Source organism: Polypterus senegalus, chromosome 10 (assembly GCF_016835505.1).
Source record: "Polypterus senegalus isolate Bchr_013 chromosome 10, ASM1683550v1, whole genome shotgun sequence".
Classification (NCBI taxonomy): domain Eukaryota; kingdom Metazoa; phylum Chordata; class Cladistia; order Polypteriformes; family Polypteridae; genus Polypterus; species Polypterus senegalus.
Window position 1 is genome coordinate 50614073 of NC_053163.1, and position 15852 is coordinate 50629924.

Here is a 15852-nt window from a genome sequence, read left to right on the forward strand (position 1 = left end):
CCATGAGAAACAAAAAATTGAATTCTTTGGTGTGAATACCAGGCGTCACGTTTGGAGAAAACCAGGCACCGCTCATCACCAGGCCAATACCATCCCTACAGTGAAGCATGGTGGTGGCAGCATCATGCTGTGGGGATGTTTGTCAGCGGCATGAACTGGGAGACTAGTCAGGATAAAGGGAAAGATGACTGCATCAATGTACAGAGACATCCTGGATGAAAACCTGCTCCAGAGCGCTGTTGACCTCAGACCGGGGTGACGGTTCACCTTTCAGCAAGACAACGACCCTAAGCACACAGCCAAGATATCAAAGGAGTGGCTTCAGGACAACTCTGTGAATGTCCTTGAATGGCCCACCCAGAGCCCAGACTTGAATCCGATTGAACATCACTGGAGAGATCTTAAAATGGCTGTGCACCGACGCTTCCCATCCACCCTGATGGAGCTTGAGTGGTGCTGCAAAGAGGAATGGGCAAAACTGGCCAAGGATAGGTGTGCCAAGCTTGTGGCATCATATTCAAAAAGACTTGAGGCTGTAATTGCTGCCAAAGGTGCATCGACAAAGTATTTAGCAAAGGCTGTGAATACTTATGTACAGTGGTGTGAAAAACTATTTGCCCCCTTCCTGATTTCTTATTCTTTTGCATGTTTGTCACACAAAATGTTTCTGATCATCAAACACATTTCACCATTAGTCAAATATAACACAAGTAAACACAAAATGCAGTTTTTAAATGATAGTTTTTATCATTTAGGGAGAAAAAAAAATCCAAACCTACATGGCCCTGTGTGAAAAAGTAATTGCCCCCTGAACCTAATAACTGGTTGGGCCACCCTTAGCAGCAATAACTGCAATCAAGCGTTTGCGATAACTTGCAATGAGTCTTTTACAGCACTCTGGAGGAATTTTGGCCCACTCATCTTTGCAGAATTGTTGTAATTCAGCTTTATTTGAGGGTTTTATAGCATGAACCGCCTTTTTAAGGTCATGCCATAGCATCTCAATTGGATTCAGGTCAGGACTTTGACTAGGCCACTCCAAAGTCTTCATTTTGTTTTTCTTCAGCCATTCAGAGATGGATTTGCTGGTGTGTTTTGGGTCATTGTCCTGTTGCAGCACCCAAGATCGCTTCAGCTTGAGTTGATGAACAGATGGCCGGACATTCTCCTTCAGGATTTTTGGTAGACAGTAGAATTCATGGTTCCATCTATCACAGCAAGCCTTCCAGGTCCTGAAGCAGCAAAACAACCCCAGACCATCACACTACCACCACCATATTTTACTGTTGGTATGATGTTCTTTTTCTGAAATGCTGTGTTCTTTTTACGCCAGATGTAACGGGACATTTGTCTTCCAAAAAGTTCAACTTTTGTCTCATCAGTCCACAAGGTATTTTCCCAAATGTCTTGGCCATCATTGAGATGTTTCTTAGCAAAATTGAGACGAGCCCTAATGTTCTTTTGCTTAACAGTGGTTTCGTCTTGAAATCTGCCATGGAGGCTGTTTTGCCCAGTCTCTTTCTTATGGTGGAGTCGTGAACACTGACCTTAATTGAGGCAAGTGAGGCCTGCAGTTCTTTAGACGTTGTCCTGGGGTCTTTTGTGACCTCTCGGATGAGTCGTCTCTGCACTCTTGGGGCCACTAGGCCACTCCTGGGAAGGTTCACCACTGTTCCATGTTTTTGCCATTTGTGGATAATGGCTCTCACTGTGGTTTGCTGGAGTCCCAAAGCTTTAGAAATGGCTTTATAACCTTTACCAGACTGATAGATCTCAATTACTTCTGTTCTCATTTGTTCCTGAATTTCTTTGGATCTTGGCATGATGTCTAGCTTTTGAGGTGCTTTTGGTCTACTTCTCTGTTTCAGGCAGCACCTATTTAAGTGATTTCTTGATTGAAACAGGTGTGGCAGTAATCAGGCCTGGGGGTGGCTACGGAAATTGAACTCAGGTGTGATACACCACAGTTAGGTCATTTTTTAAGAAGGGGACAATTACTTTTTCACACAGGGCCATGTAGGTTTGGATTTTTTTCTCCCTAAATAATAAAAACCATCATTTAAAAACTGCATTTTGTGTTTACTTGTGTTATATTTGACTAATGGTTAAATGTGTTTGATGATCAGAAACATTTTGTGTGACAAACATGCAAAAGAATAAGAAATCAGGAAGGGGGCAAATAGTTTTTCACACCACTGTATATGTGATTTCTCAGTTTTTTTATTTTTAATAAATTTGTAAAAACCTCAAGTAAACTTTTTCATATTGTCATTATGGGGTGTTGTGTGTAGAATTCTCAGGAAAAAAATTAATGAAATCCATTTTGGAATAAGATTTTAGTATTTTTATGTTTCAGTTTCACATAATAACATTTTCTCTTGTTAAAAAAATATTTTTTTTTGTCTAATTCTTCCAGGGATAAACATAACACCAAGTAGGTTAAATGCTTTTGTAACGTCTATTAGTCAACTAAATGGGTACACATTTGATATTAGGGAAAGTGAATAATTGTTTTTAATCATTTTTATTTAGCTTCCCATAATCAAAACAGGGCTTTTTACTAAAGAAAAAACTCAAATGCCAATATGCCATTACTGTGACTTTCTTTATTATATCCGGCCATAGCTTTAGATACTAAACAAGAAAGGGCCTATGCTTTCCCTTTAGAGAGAGAAGCAACAGACAATAATTTACTACCATAATCATATGAAAAGTGTGGATGTAAAACTACTTACTGCTTCTTGGTAAATATATCTGCAAAATTTTCATACTCTTTTGGCAACCTCTTAGAGAAGCAGCAAAGAATAACAGAGGGACTGATATTTTCTAACCAAGAATTCCAACAGTTTACTCCCAATTAATTTGTTGTGAGCGTTCCTGTAACCAAAAATAAAACTAATGAAAATTACTCTTGGCTCTTACAAGTACAAGAAAATGAGCATTTTTGAAAATGAAAACAGCCAGTGTGAAGATGAAGGGCTGGGATAATTGTTGGATAATAAAACGTTTGTAATAATAATCGCAGGTGCCCATGGAAAGTGAGTGCATATGTTTGCACATGTGTGAGAACTGTGCGCTTTTTGGTTGTTGTGATTTTGAGCCTGTAAAGATCATTCTAGCAAGTGGGAAACTATACTTTTGTAGATACAATACTTGGCGACGAGAATGGCTGAACTTTCGCTTCCATTACCACCCCCTTTCTTACCTTTATCTGATGATCCTTCTGTGCCTTGGACTTTTTGATTTGAGTCTTTTCAAATTGATTTGATTGCACTTAGCTTAGACTCACTACCTGATGCATGCAACCATACCATCTTGCTCCATTGTCTGGGCACTGAAGGGCAGTGTGTTTTTCATACATTGGGCTCAAACAATTTATACAATGCAGCAGTTCCAAAACTCAGGAAACACTTTTCTGGAACACTAGGCATTCTTTTAGGGTGGTTTCATTTTCGGCAGAGCATTTGGTTTCAAAATGAGATGATAAGAGATCAGATAATAGAGTGCCCCTGTGAGGGAGAGATTATTATTGGAATCTGGTGAACTCACACTAAAGAAAGCGATAGAGATTGGATGCCAGTTTGAATCAGCAGTGCAGCTGACAGCTAATGCTTTATGAGAGCAGACGTTATAGTCCACTTTCGCTGATAACCATGCCGAGATAGTTACCACAGCCCTACAGCATGGAGAAACACCCACAATCTCAGGACAATATTGTGGGAATTGTGGATCTAACCACCATCAGCACAGGGACCCAAGTTGTTCAATATGAGAGCAGAGATGTAGAAAATGCAACAAATTAAACTATTTTCCAAGATTCTGTTGTTTGTCCTTGTTGTCTGCATCTGGACAGCCTTGACCTTCACATCCAACACCAGCATCCATTCATGCAGTGCAGTCTTGTTCTTCTAACTTCTGTAGTATATATACAGGATATGTGCATTCCTTTGCTTTTGGACATGGATGCTAAAGTGTCTCTGTTTAATTATGTTACATACAAGCAATTTTATTCTAGTTTACATTTGCAGAGGCCATCTATAGCTTTGACTGGTATAACAAGGAACGTAAGAAATGCAAAAAGGTTCAGGGACATCCACCCCATATACTAAAAACAGCAAAAGAAATATGTTTTTATAAAATGGAGTTCAAAACAGAACTGAGGTAATGAAGTTCATACAGAGACGTTTATATGGCTGAAAAAGAAAAGGAATGATAACAGTGGCTGGAAGTGGAAGTGATGTCTTCGGTAGGTGGGTTCTAAAGAGAAGGAAGTCATCAAGAAGGGATGGAAGTGACATCATCAGAGGGAGCTGTAGAATAAAGAATAAACACAACATAAAGGTTTGGGGTTGTCCGGCTCCGTATAATGTAAAGTTTACTTTTCAAGGTCAGAGATTTTCATACAGAAATACAACAGACAGCTTGTAATGGTGAATAGGGAAACATTTATGGAGTGGGACCGGAAATAACACAGAATGAATGCTGGGAAGGAACCGCGTGGTTGATGGGAATCATGACGTCATCTGAGGTAGACGGAGGGAAGGGAAAGAATGCGGAAGTGTCAACACGGGATTAGGGAGTCTGAGCACATTCATGGTGGTGCGGCTTCTTTCTTTCTGTATGAAAAATGGAGAGAAAGGCTAATGTCCCTCTTTTCCCTTTTGGAATTAGTTTTCGTGCTGCACCTCGGGTCTTTACGTGGCTCCCTATGCACGCGTGCATGACAAAGCGCTAGTGGTGATGTCATTGTTCGTTCTTCTGCTGGTCTGCCGAGGGCCGGAATCAGGAAGAATCAGATGAAAGTGCCGTCCCCTAAAGAAATAACATCATTTGGGCCCATCAACCTTCTCCCAAGCGCACATGTGTGACACTGGTTATGGGCACACTAAGACTGATGTTCTGGGAACTTTGCTGTTACATGTTCGTTATGGAACAAGGTCTCTTTCTAACTTTTGCTTTCATGTTACAAAGCACGGAGCAAATATTCTGGGTGTTGAACCTTTTACTCAAAATTGGACTTACTGTGCTTGACTATGATTGTGCATAAATCCTGCTGGTCAGTTGTACATGGGTGCAGAAATGGCCTGCTCTGTTTAATGGTCTAGAATGCCTGGCTGAGGTTGTGCACAATACCAGAATTAATCCATTCACACCTACTGTTATTAAGCCAGTGCAATATGGACCCCACTAGCACTGAGAGATGATGTCACCACGTAGTTTCTGGATAAAGGGATTACAGAACCAATCTGATTCTCCAATCTAGTAATTGCACGTAAAAAGTCAGGTGGGTTGCATCTCTGTACTGGCCTTTGTGCAGTTAACAGGGCTGTTGTCCGAGACAGATACCCACTACCAACAACTGGGGAGATTATATCTCAATTTTATAGTTCTACAGTCTTCACTAAACTGGACTTACAACAAGGTTACTTCACTGCATTCGTCACAGACTTTGGGGTGTTTTGTTATACCTATATGCCATTTGGGCTTTGGTAAGTGCCCAGCTGTTTTAAAATAAAAATAATGTCATCACTCTTGGCTGTGATGCCAGGTGTATGTGTACATATGGATGACATTGTAGTGCATAAGCCAACACTCTGTCCATATTGAATGACTACACACAATGCACAACCTCATTGTGCATCTTTGCAGCACCAGAAATTCATTTTGTTGAGTTCCACTTATCAGCTCAATAATAATAATAATAATAATAATAAATTTTATTTATATTGCACTTCATATTTTGGAAATCTCAAAGTGCTACAGAGTAAAAACAAAAAATAAAACAAGAAAATCTATGTATACTTTAACAAAATATCTTTCTAAAAAGATGAGTTTTTAGATTCCGTTTAAAAACATCAGTCGACTGTGGGGCTCTCAGGTAATCAGGGAGGGCGTTCCACAGTCTCGGCGCCACAAGGTATTAACCCTCTCCAATCCATTGTGGATGGTGTTTGGTGTTTTCCTGAACCCACTTCAGCTGCATAAGTTGCTTCATTTTTAGGCATGACACCCTTTTACTTACACTTGCTTCCACAATATTCACCTATCACAGCCCCACTCCACAAGCTCCTAAAAAAGGATGCACCCAGTGCTTCAACCTCTGCATGTGCTAAAACATTTAATTTCCTAAAGCAACAATTCTGGACTGCACCAGTTCTCTCTCATTTTAACAAAGAGGGTACTGCCATAGTTACTTGTGATGCCGCTGCTTTGGCCTTGAGAGAGTGGAAAAGCCAGTTGCATTTGCTTCCAGAGCACTGAGTCTGATCGAACAAAATACTCTGCTGGGGAACATGAAGCTTTGGCATGCATCTGGGCTTGTGAGCAATGGCATATTTATTTTTATGGCAGACCTTTTATTCTGAGGTCAGACCATCAAACTCTCACTTCCTTGCTGTCAACATCTAAAACAGGACACAAGGCCCTCCAGTTGCATAAGTGGTCTGATTGTCTACAACAATATCATTTCCAGCTGGAGTTTAAGACAGAATGGGAAAATTTAGTAAGTAACCTACTGTCATGTTTTACACTAATACTGTGGTCACGTTACAACCAAGCTACTGACACTGAAAATGACCTTATTCATTTGCTGCATGGGCTTCTCCAGGACATTTTATAACTTACAGAACTCCAGCAAGCTTCAGAAGTGGATACTCTTTTCAAATTTTTATACACATATTTATAGAGGGCTAGCCCAAATGTGTAGCTGATGAACTGATCACATTTGCTCATATGGAAGAGTAGCTGTCATGTTGGAATGACACACACATTGATCGGGGGTTTGGCAATGGCTTGTGAGGGTCACCTAGTGTCACACACATGTGTATAGGAGGCAGCAGAAGGTCTCACAAAGGGATAATTCTGTGCCAGACCAGTGGGTAGCAGAGTGCACTAATGCTTCCTCTTTTTCATCAGCAAGCCAACCATGGCAAATGTCACCTGGACTCAAGGATGCCACTTCTGGTTCTGGGGCCTGATGACATCACTTACAGTTCCTGCCCTGATGACACCACTTCCCCTGCCTGACTTTAAAACCGCCATTTTGCCTGTCTATACTCTACTGTGTCGGACTGAAGTCTATTAAGACTTGTAACAAATTTGAACCACAAACATCTGTTTTGGCAGCCTATCTCAAGTATACAGGTAGTTGCCCCCAAACCTTTCTCTATGTAGTGTGGACTCCTTTCACACAAGTAATTGTGAAAATGAAGCAGAGGTGCCAAGATTGGGCATGGTGGCCAAGCACTGACAATGATATAAAAGTCCTTTTTAATGATTGCTCTGCTTGTCTGGTTAGTGGAAAGACAGGGATACCTATACCTATACCACTTCAGCCCCATCAGTAGCCAGCCCACCCATTGGAGCACTTGCAGCTGGACATTTGTGGTGATCTTTACAGTGCTCCTCCCCAGCATTATTTTCTTGTGCTGATATATGATCTGCACTCTAAGTGGCCTGAAGTTGCTCCAATGAGCACAGTCACTTCAAAGGCTGTAATCAATGTAGTGGAGGATCAAACTTCCGAGTGTAATCACAACTGACAATGGGTCTCAGTTCATCTCAATAGAATTCATATCATTCCTAATGAATTGAACACCGTAAGACAGCTTATTATAACCCACAGGAAAATGGAGGGGTAGAGTGATTTAATTATTCCCTTAAAAATGGCATCCGGGCACATCTTGCTCAAGGTTGCAATTTTTATACTGTCTTCAACCAAACGCTACTTCACTACTGGGCAAGTCAACACTAAACCAATGGGAAATCACCAGCTAAGTTAATGATTAATCAGGAATCTCCACTTCCTCTAGATCATCTTTGCCCAATGGATTTAAACCATTCTGCACCCTCAGCAAATGCCAAATTCAGACAAAGGCAAAAGAAAATGAAATGGCATTTTGGTCAGTGCTATAGAGTGACGTTGTCTAATAACAGTGCCAGTGACTGGGTGAGAGTTACTACTGTTTACTGTTTACTATTAGACTGTTACTAAATTCTTTAGCTTTAATGTTTCGAATTTAACAACACATTAATTCCCTATGCTCTGTGACTACTACTATTTAAAAAAAAACGTTCACCCATTTGCATACTAAGTGATGCCTCATAATGAATGCATGTGCAACTTGTTGACAGATATGGAACAAGCTTAGTGATGATGGGCATGAAGTCTAAGCTATATAACCATATCTTATAAAAAAAAAAATAAGTGGCAAACTTGTCTGTCTTGAAATGTTTATAGAACTCCAAGGTTTTATACTTTTATTTGGTGTCTTTCACCTCAAATAATTTTTCAGCCACAGGCTGAAACCAAAATAAATCCCAAATATTTATTAGTTGGTGAATTTTGTGTCTGTCTCAGTTCATCAGCTGTTTCTTTCTACTCAAGTAAGTTCTTGCACTCATAAGATTCATTAAGGTATCTGAGGTACCAGAGTTCAATCTCACATTTCTTCTTAATTAGGGCACACATTGACCCCACTTTGATATCAGCATTGAAGTACATGTTGACTATTTCTAATCAGTCTACAGCCTGTTGTGAAGTAAATGAACAACACTAAAGATATGGGTATGCCACTTGTAGCATTGATAAGCCCAATTCAACACCAGTTCAATATACATTTTTGTATTTAAGCACATTTTTTTGTGGACATGGGTCAAATCCAACTGACCCTATTCATATACTGTACCCTACGAGACTAAAAAAGCTGTTTTTACTACTTTCCACTAACATTACACATCTGGAAATCTGTAAAACTGAAGATACTTCTTGACTTGGTAAATCAATAAGAAAGCAATAAAAGCTTGATACATCTTTTAATTTGAATGTTAGCAGGAAAGAGTAAGACAATTCATTAGAGCACAGCATGGTGCAATGTGTTTCTTCCTTAGTTCTGTCACATCACAAGAAAGATGACTGCTTTTTATACCTTTGACAAATTCTTCAGGTGATTCTTGACAGATTTTGGTGACTTCAATGAAGCAGCATGATTTTGAAATGATTTTTATTTGTAAGTGAGATGACATATGATATACACACTCCAAAAATAAGATCGCTTCTGAAAATCTGTCACTTAAGTGTTTTGTGTCCAGGAATATGTCAGACTTGAGAGTTTGGTGTGAAGGTGGACTTTATGCTAGTGAATACTGGAGAGGGGCTTATTCAGTGATGGCATTGGGTCATATTGTTATGATTTGTGGCAGAAAAACAGCAAACTTTGAATGTGTGATTAGGAAATGGAAAATCACTCAAAGAAAGAAACAAACAAACAGCCAGGGTTCAAAAATCAAAGAAAGCACAATATTTGCACTGCCAAATTCCCAAGTTCTTTTAACTGTAAAATTCTATGCAGGAAACGTGAATGACATTTTTCTTTGTTCACTTACACTCAGGTGTGAATTGCTACTTCTCTACATTGGCTTGCACTTGAGCGCATCTGCATATTCTTTCTATCTCATAAATTTTAATCTAGCCGTCATTATTGAGGTTATTAAATGTTGGTACCTAAATCTGAGTGGCTGTCTCTTATCTCTCTCCTTAACACTACTAAACAATAATCACCGAAAAAAAATATCACTTATAATCACTTTTATTGTTTCACCACATATAATGATGATTGTAAGGAAATCTGAAGAACTTTCAGCACTCCTTCTATTTAAATTAGACTAATAATAATGTAGCCGCAGATGTATAAGGCGAAGTCAGGCATGGGTAAGACGCGTGTCAAAGAAATCTGACAGTCCAAAAGTTCGTTTTAAAATATTTAGTGAAAGTTAAAGCAAATAATCCACTCAGGAATAAAAAGAAATATAGTTACACACATACAGTAGAATAAAGGCAAAAAAAAGGAAAAAATGTATCTTCTGTAAACTTAGTTTTTCTTAAGAAGCTTTGGTTATTTCTCTACTTAAAGGTTCTTAATTTCTTCTTCTGTATGCCTTAAACATACGGTTCAACACCTAAATCTTTTTTTTTAAGAGTTACTTCACACTCAAAAGGCCCTTAGGCCATCGGCACATAGACATGCGCCCAGGCATGGTCACGTGCGCAAGCACGAACGTGAGCACAAACAAGAACACGGTTAAAAAACCATATGACTCTGTACCTTACACAAGGCAAGGCTAGACACTAACTGGAGAACTGTTTGCTGAAAACTGTTAGAAAATGACAGGAAAATACCAGCTCAATTCAATTCACGGGGGTTATAGGAACCTCCCATATTTTATGCATTATCATCTAGTAAATATTCATACATTTTATAGAACTAGGAAAATGGCTCTTACAAATAATATAAAACATTAACTGAAATTGCAGCACAATTTTTTAACTGAAATTTGACTAGCATAGGTTATTAAAGTGTCATTAAATTAAAAATAAATTTTAAAACTAAATAATTTAGTAATAGTCTAACAGTAAACAGTAGTTTAAAAATTAAAAAAAAATGATATTTAAAATATCTTTATATTCATGTATGGCTCACAGATGACACTTTAGATTTCATAAGTTTGAAATTCACATTTATATTCCGAACTAGTGTGTTGCATAAAACAACATGTGGAGATGAATGTGCAACATATATAAATGAATACACTGAATATGTAGACATAACTGTAACTTGAATTTGGACAACTGAACTCAATACAGACTTTATATATGTTTATAACCATATTCTTGTATTAATTTTCATACTACATTTCAGCATGCAAGCAAATTTGTCATTTTCTCCATCTCCATCACTCAGAAAACTTTAGATTTTGTTGGTATTTATTTATTGTTGCCAGTTTTTGCACGTGGCAAAGCATGTATTATTCAATCTAGCACATCCACAAAGGCAAAGATTAGGTAAAAGTTCTTGATAAAGAAAATCAAGCAAAAGTAATTCCCAATAAAGGAAGAGTGTTTACTCAAAATATTGTATTTTCTGCTTAAATTTGTTATTTAGTTCAATAAATAGTTACATACAGTAAGTGTCTAAATATAAATATATGTATATATAATATACTAGCAAAATACCCGCGCTTTGCAGCGGAGAAGTAGTGTGTTAAAGAAGTTATGAAAAAGAAAAGGAAACATTTTAAAAATAACGTAACATGATTGTCAATGTAATTGTTTTGTCACTGTTATAAGTGTTGCTGTCATATATATATATATATATACACACACACACACACACACACACACAGACACACATACATATAAACATATATACATATACATATATACATATATATACATATCTACATATAGACATATCTACATATACACACATATATATATATATACATATACACATCTACATATATATACATATATATACATATCAGCATATATATATACACATACATATACACACATACATACACACATATATATACACACAGACACATATATACATATATATACAGATCTACATATACATATATACATACATACATACATACACATATATATATACTTACCTACATACATATATATATATATATATATATATATATATATATATATATATACTGTATATAGCAAAATTCCAGCGCTTTGCAGCGACGAAGTACTGCTTTTACATTTTTATTAAGAAGAAAAGAAAACCTTTTTAAACTGAGGGAAAATATACCAATAACTATCTGTTAATGATCGCTTTGTATACCACGTTGTCAGTTCAGCACTCCGGTTGTAATATGACCAAGCTCTGCGAGCTTACTCTTGAGAATGCAACGTATAGTTGTCCAGGAGAAAAGCAATGTTGCCTCAAATCAATGGCAACCTTTTGTAGGGTCTGTTCCTGAGACTTATTAATTGTCATCGCGAAGCAGAGCCTTACTGGAAATTGGAGGCATTTGAATTGAAATGGGAGAACAAAGGGTATAACGGTGATGCGAGGAATATATTCAGAGTGTGGCGCTCTGCTGTTTTTTTGTGTAGCTGCCTTGACACAGCTTCTCCGCTGCTTTATAAATGAACGCCATATAAGGCCGTCCTTTCTCCTTGGTTCGCGGTTCTGTACTGTTTTATTGATCGTTTATTACGATTGTTATAGTTATTGTGTAGCTATTTGAGACTTATTTTACTGTTCAGCTACCTATTTCCTTCTACGCTATTTTTTGTTCGTTTATTACGTTTATAGATATTTATTGATTCCCTTCTTTAGCTGACTGCCTGCTCATATAAGGCGCTCTGCTAGTTTTTTGTGAAGCAGCCTTTACACAGCTTCTCCGCTGTTTTATAAACGAATGACATATAAGGCCATCCTTTTTCCTTGCTTCGCCAAGGAAACTGCCTTTTTATTTAATCCATGGGTTTTTCGCTGTTTTATTGTTCACTAGCAAAATACCCGCGCTTCGCAGCGGTGAAGTACTGCATTAAAATTTTTATTAAGAAGAAAAGTAAACCTTTTTAACTGAGGGAAAATATGGCAATAATTATTTGTTAAGGATCTCTTTGTATACCATGTTGTCACTTCAGCTCTCCGGTTGTAATATGACCAAGCTGTGCGCTGAGCTTATTCTTAATGATGCAACATACAGTTGGCCATGTGAACAGTAATCTTGTCTCAAATCTCACAGCTTAGATTGCTGCTGTCATAATCGGTTTGAGTTTCATGGTTTGTTTCAATTACGACAGTATTTGCAGGATTTGTTGTGTTGAAGTGACATTTGGTATCTGTCAAGCGTTGTGAGCACACAACCGGTTTCATCGATAAAATCACATCCAGGTTTTGAGAGTTTAAACATTCATAAACATCAAAGTGTCCACTACTGAAATCGTCACCTGTGAATCTAAGATGTTTAAGAGGCATTGGCAGTTGTCGAAAGGTGAAAAATATTTGGCCATTTCGGTACACTTGAAAGCAACAACCGAACAATTCAGTGGCAGGCATCAACTCAGATGCAAAACCATAGGTGAAGAGCTAAAGCATTTTACTCTTATAGTGCTCCTGTGTAGTATAATTATCTCCTGTACCGTCATCAGTCCACATCGTAAACCTGTCCCAGTCATTCAATACATAAGACATAATGTTCCTCGGGATATCAAGAGTGAGCCTGATATGGCCGTGCAATATGATCATCTCGATAGACATGGTAATGGGGGTTGGAATGATAAAGGAAATGGGTACCTGAGCAATGTAAAGTAAGTGTAAAATACCTACACAATAACTATAATTGTAATAAACAAACAATAAAACAGCGGAGAAGCCGTGGATTAAACAAAAGGCTGTAGTTATCAGTAGGAGATGTGAATCCCATTGCGAAGCAAGGAAGGGAATGTAGAGACGGGCGGCGGACGGTCTTATATAGGCAGGCAGCCAACAACGTGGGAGGCGTTGGGATGGGGGAACCAATGCCGCCTCACACGGCGACCGAGCTGCAGGCTATGGACATATATATGTACGTAAGTAGGATTCAGTTAGCGTTGGGAACCCGTGTACCAAATTTCTTGAAGATGGGCCCATAAGTAACAAAGACTGTTGAAAAGTTCAATATGGCAGCCAACAGTGACATCATAACACCGAAATAAGTACGTACATTGGTTTCGGTTAGCTCAGGGAAACCGCCTACCAAATTTCGAGAAGATGGGGCCATAAATAACATAATAATAATAATAATAAGTACAGACATCGGTTTCTGTTAAAAGTTCAATATGGCGGCCGACAGTGGCATCATACCACCGAAATAAGTACCAAATTTCAGCCTTCTACCTACACGGGAAGTTTGAGAATTAGTGATGTTGGAAAGTTCAATATGGCGGCTGACAGTGGTGGCATACCACCGAAATAAGTATGTACATTGGTTTCGGTTAGTGCAGGGAAGCCGCCTACCAAATTTCGTGAAGATGGGGCCATGAATAAGAAAGTTCAATATGGCGGACGTTGTTGACCGTTATGACCATTACGCGTGGAATTTCAAAATGAAACCTGCTTAACTTTTGTAAGTAAGCTGTAAGGAAAGGGCCTGACAAATTTCAGCCTTCTACCTACACAGGAAGTTGGAGAATTAGTGACGTTTGGAAAATTCAATATGGCGGCCGACAGTGGCGTCATACCACCGAAATAAGTATGTACATCGGTTTTGGTTAGCGCAGGGAAGCCACCTACCAAATTTCGTGAAGATGGGGTCAGCCTTCTACCTACACGGGAAGTTTGAAAATTGGTGATGTTGGAAAGTTCAATATGGCGGTCGACAGTGGCGTCATACCATCGAAATAAGTAAGTACAGCAGTTTCAGTTAGTGCAGGGAAGCCGCCTACCAAATTTCGTGAAGATGGGGCCATAAATAAGAAAGTTCAACATGGCGGACGTTGTTGACCATTATCGACCGTTATGACCGTTACGTGTAGAATTTCGAAATGAAACCTGCTTAACTTTTGTAAGTATGCTGTAAGGAATAAGCCTGCCAAATTTCAGCTTTCTACCTACATGGGAAGTTGGAGAATTAGTGATGAGTGAGTGAGTGAGGGCTTTGCCTTTTATTATTATAGATTTATTACGATTGTTATAGTTCTCTTTGTATAGCACGCTGTTAGTTCAGCACTCTGGTTGTAATATGATGAAGCTGTGCGAGCTCACTCTTGAGAATGCAACGTATAGTTGTCCAGGAGAAAATCAATCTTGCCTGAAATCAATGGCAACCTTTTGTAGGGTCTGTCCCTGAGACTTATTACTTGTCATCACGAAGCAGAGCCTTACTGAAAATTGGAGGAATTTGAATTGAAATGGGAGATCAGAGGGTATAATGGTGATGCGAGGAATACATTGACTGTGGAGAAACTCTAGAGACAGCGTGTGTATTAACTTGTGGATTTTTCTGTGAGTATTTGGTGGCAGAGTGACTAAGTTGCTTCTACAAGACCGCGTTAGCTGTGGAGCTCCGCTCAGAGCATAATCTTTTCCTACCTTGTCAATTGTGTAATGCGTTTTTTGAACAGGTTTGATGCATGGAAGTGCTCACTCGTACTGCATTCAGTCAGTTCACGTGAGCTGCTCTCTTGTGTGATGTTGCGATGTCCACGGCTTTACTTAATGTTAGCTAAGACCCGGCACTTAAAAGTTTCTCGCTACAGCAATTTTAACTCCATTACAAAGTGATACAAAGTTTTGTTTATACCTCGTGTCTTCTCATTAAACTTGTATCTCACGAACAAAGTATTTGTCGAAGGTATGACAAACGGCAGTGGGAGCGTGTCTATAAACTTAATTTAAACTTATGGTTAACACCGTGCGTGTTTCTGCATTAGCTACACTTATGAATATGCTTGTATGCGTTTTGTCTTCAGCGCTCTTTGGAGCTCTTCCTTGTTTTCTATGTACTGTGTTCACAGTCAGTTCATGTGATTACGTGGGAGGCGTGATGATGTGACACGCAACTCCGCCCCCCACGGCCATCGAGCTGCAGTCCATTACAGTATATGGGTAAAAATAGGTTCCAGTTATGACCATTATGCGTAGAATTTCGAAATGAAACCTGCCTAACTTTTGTAAGTAAGCTGTAAGGAATAAGCCTGCCAAATTTCAGCCTTCTACCTACACGGGAAGTTGGAGAATATAGATATACAATATATATAAAACTAGCATTTCAGCTTACAAGTTACATTACATGTATATGTAGAAGCATGTAAGCATACCAGTTATTTATCCATTTTCTCATTATTCATTTGCACTTACTGCCATAAGCATTGTACACCCATTTAATAGTACAGCCTTCCTTGCAAGGACGACAGGATGGGCTCTTATGGCTACCGAATTACTGCATTAATTTCCCTACTACTTTTCAGACAGCAAGCAAGTGTATCATTTCTTCTAACTTCATCACTCAGCCAACATTTGATATTTTCTGGTATTTATGGACCATCACTGTTTTTTA

General features: G+C 38.6%; 1 long non-coding RNA gene across 1 annotated transcript in view; it reads right to left on the minus strand.

Moving 5' to 3' along the window:
- Nucleotides 1–4201: 4201 nt before the first annotated feature.
- LOC120537115 overlaps nt 4202–15852 on the minus strand; it is a 64341-nt gene continuing 52690 nt past the window's right edge. Inside the window, exon 3 of the long non-coding RNA XR_005635263.1 lies at nt 4202–4310. This is a non-coding gene — a long non-coding RNA (uncharacterized LOC120537115). The remainder of the gene's footprint in view (nt 4311–15852) is intronic.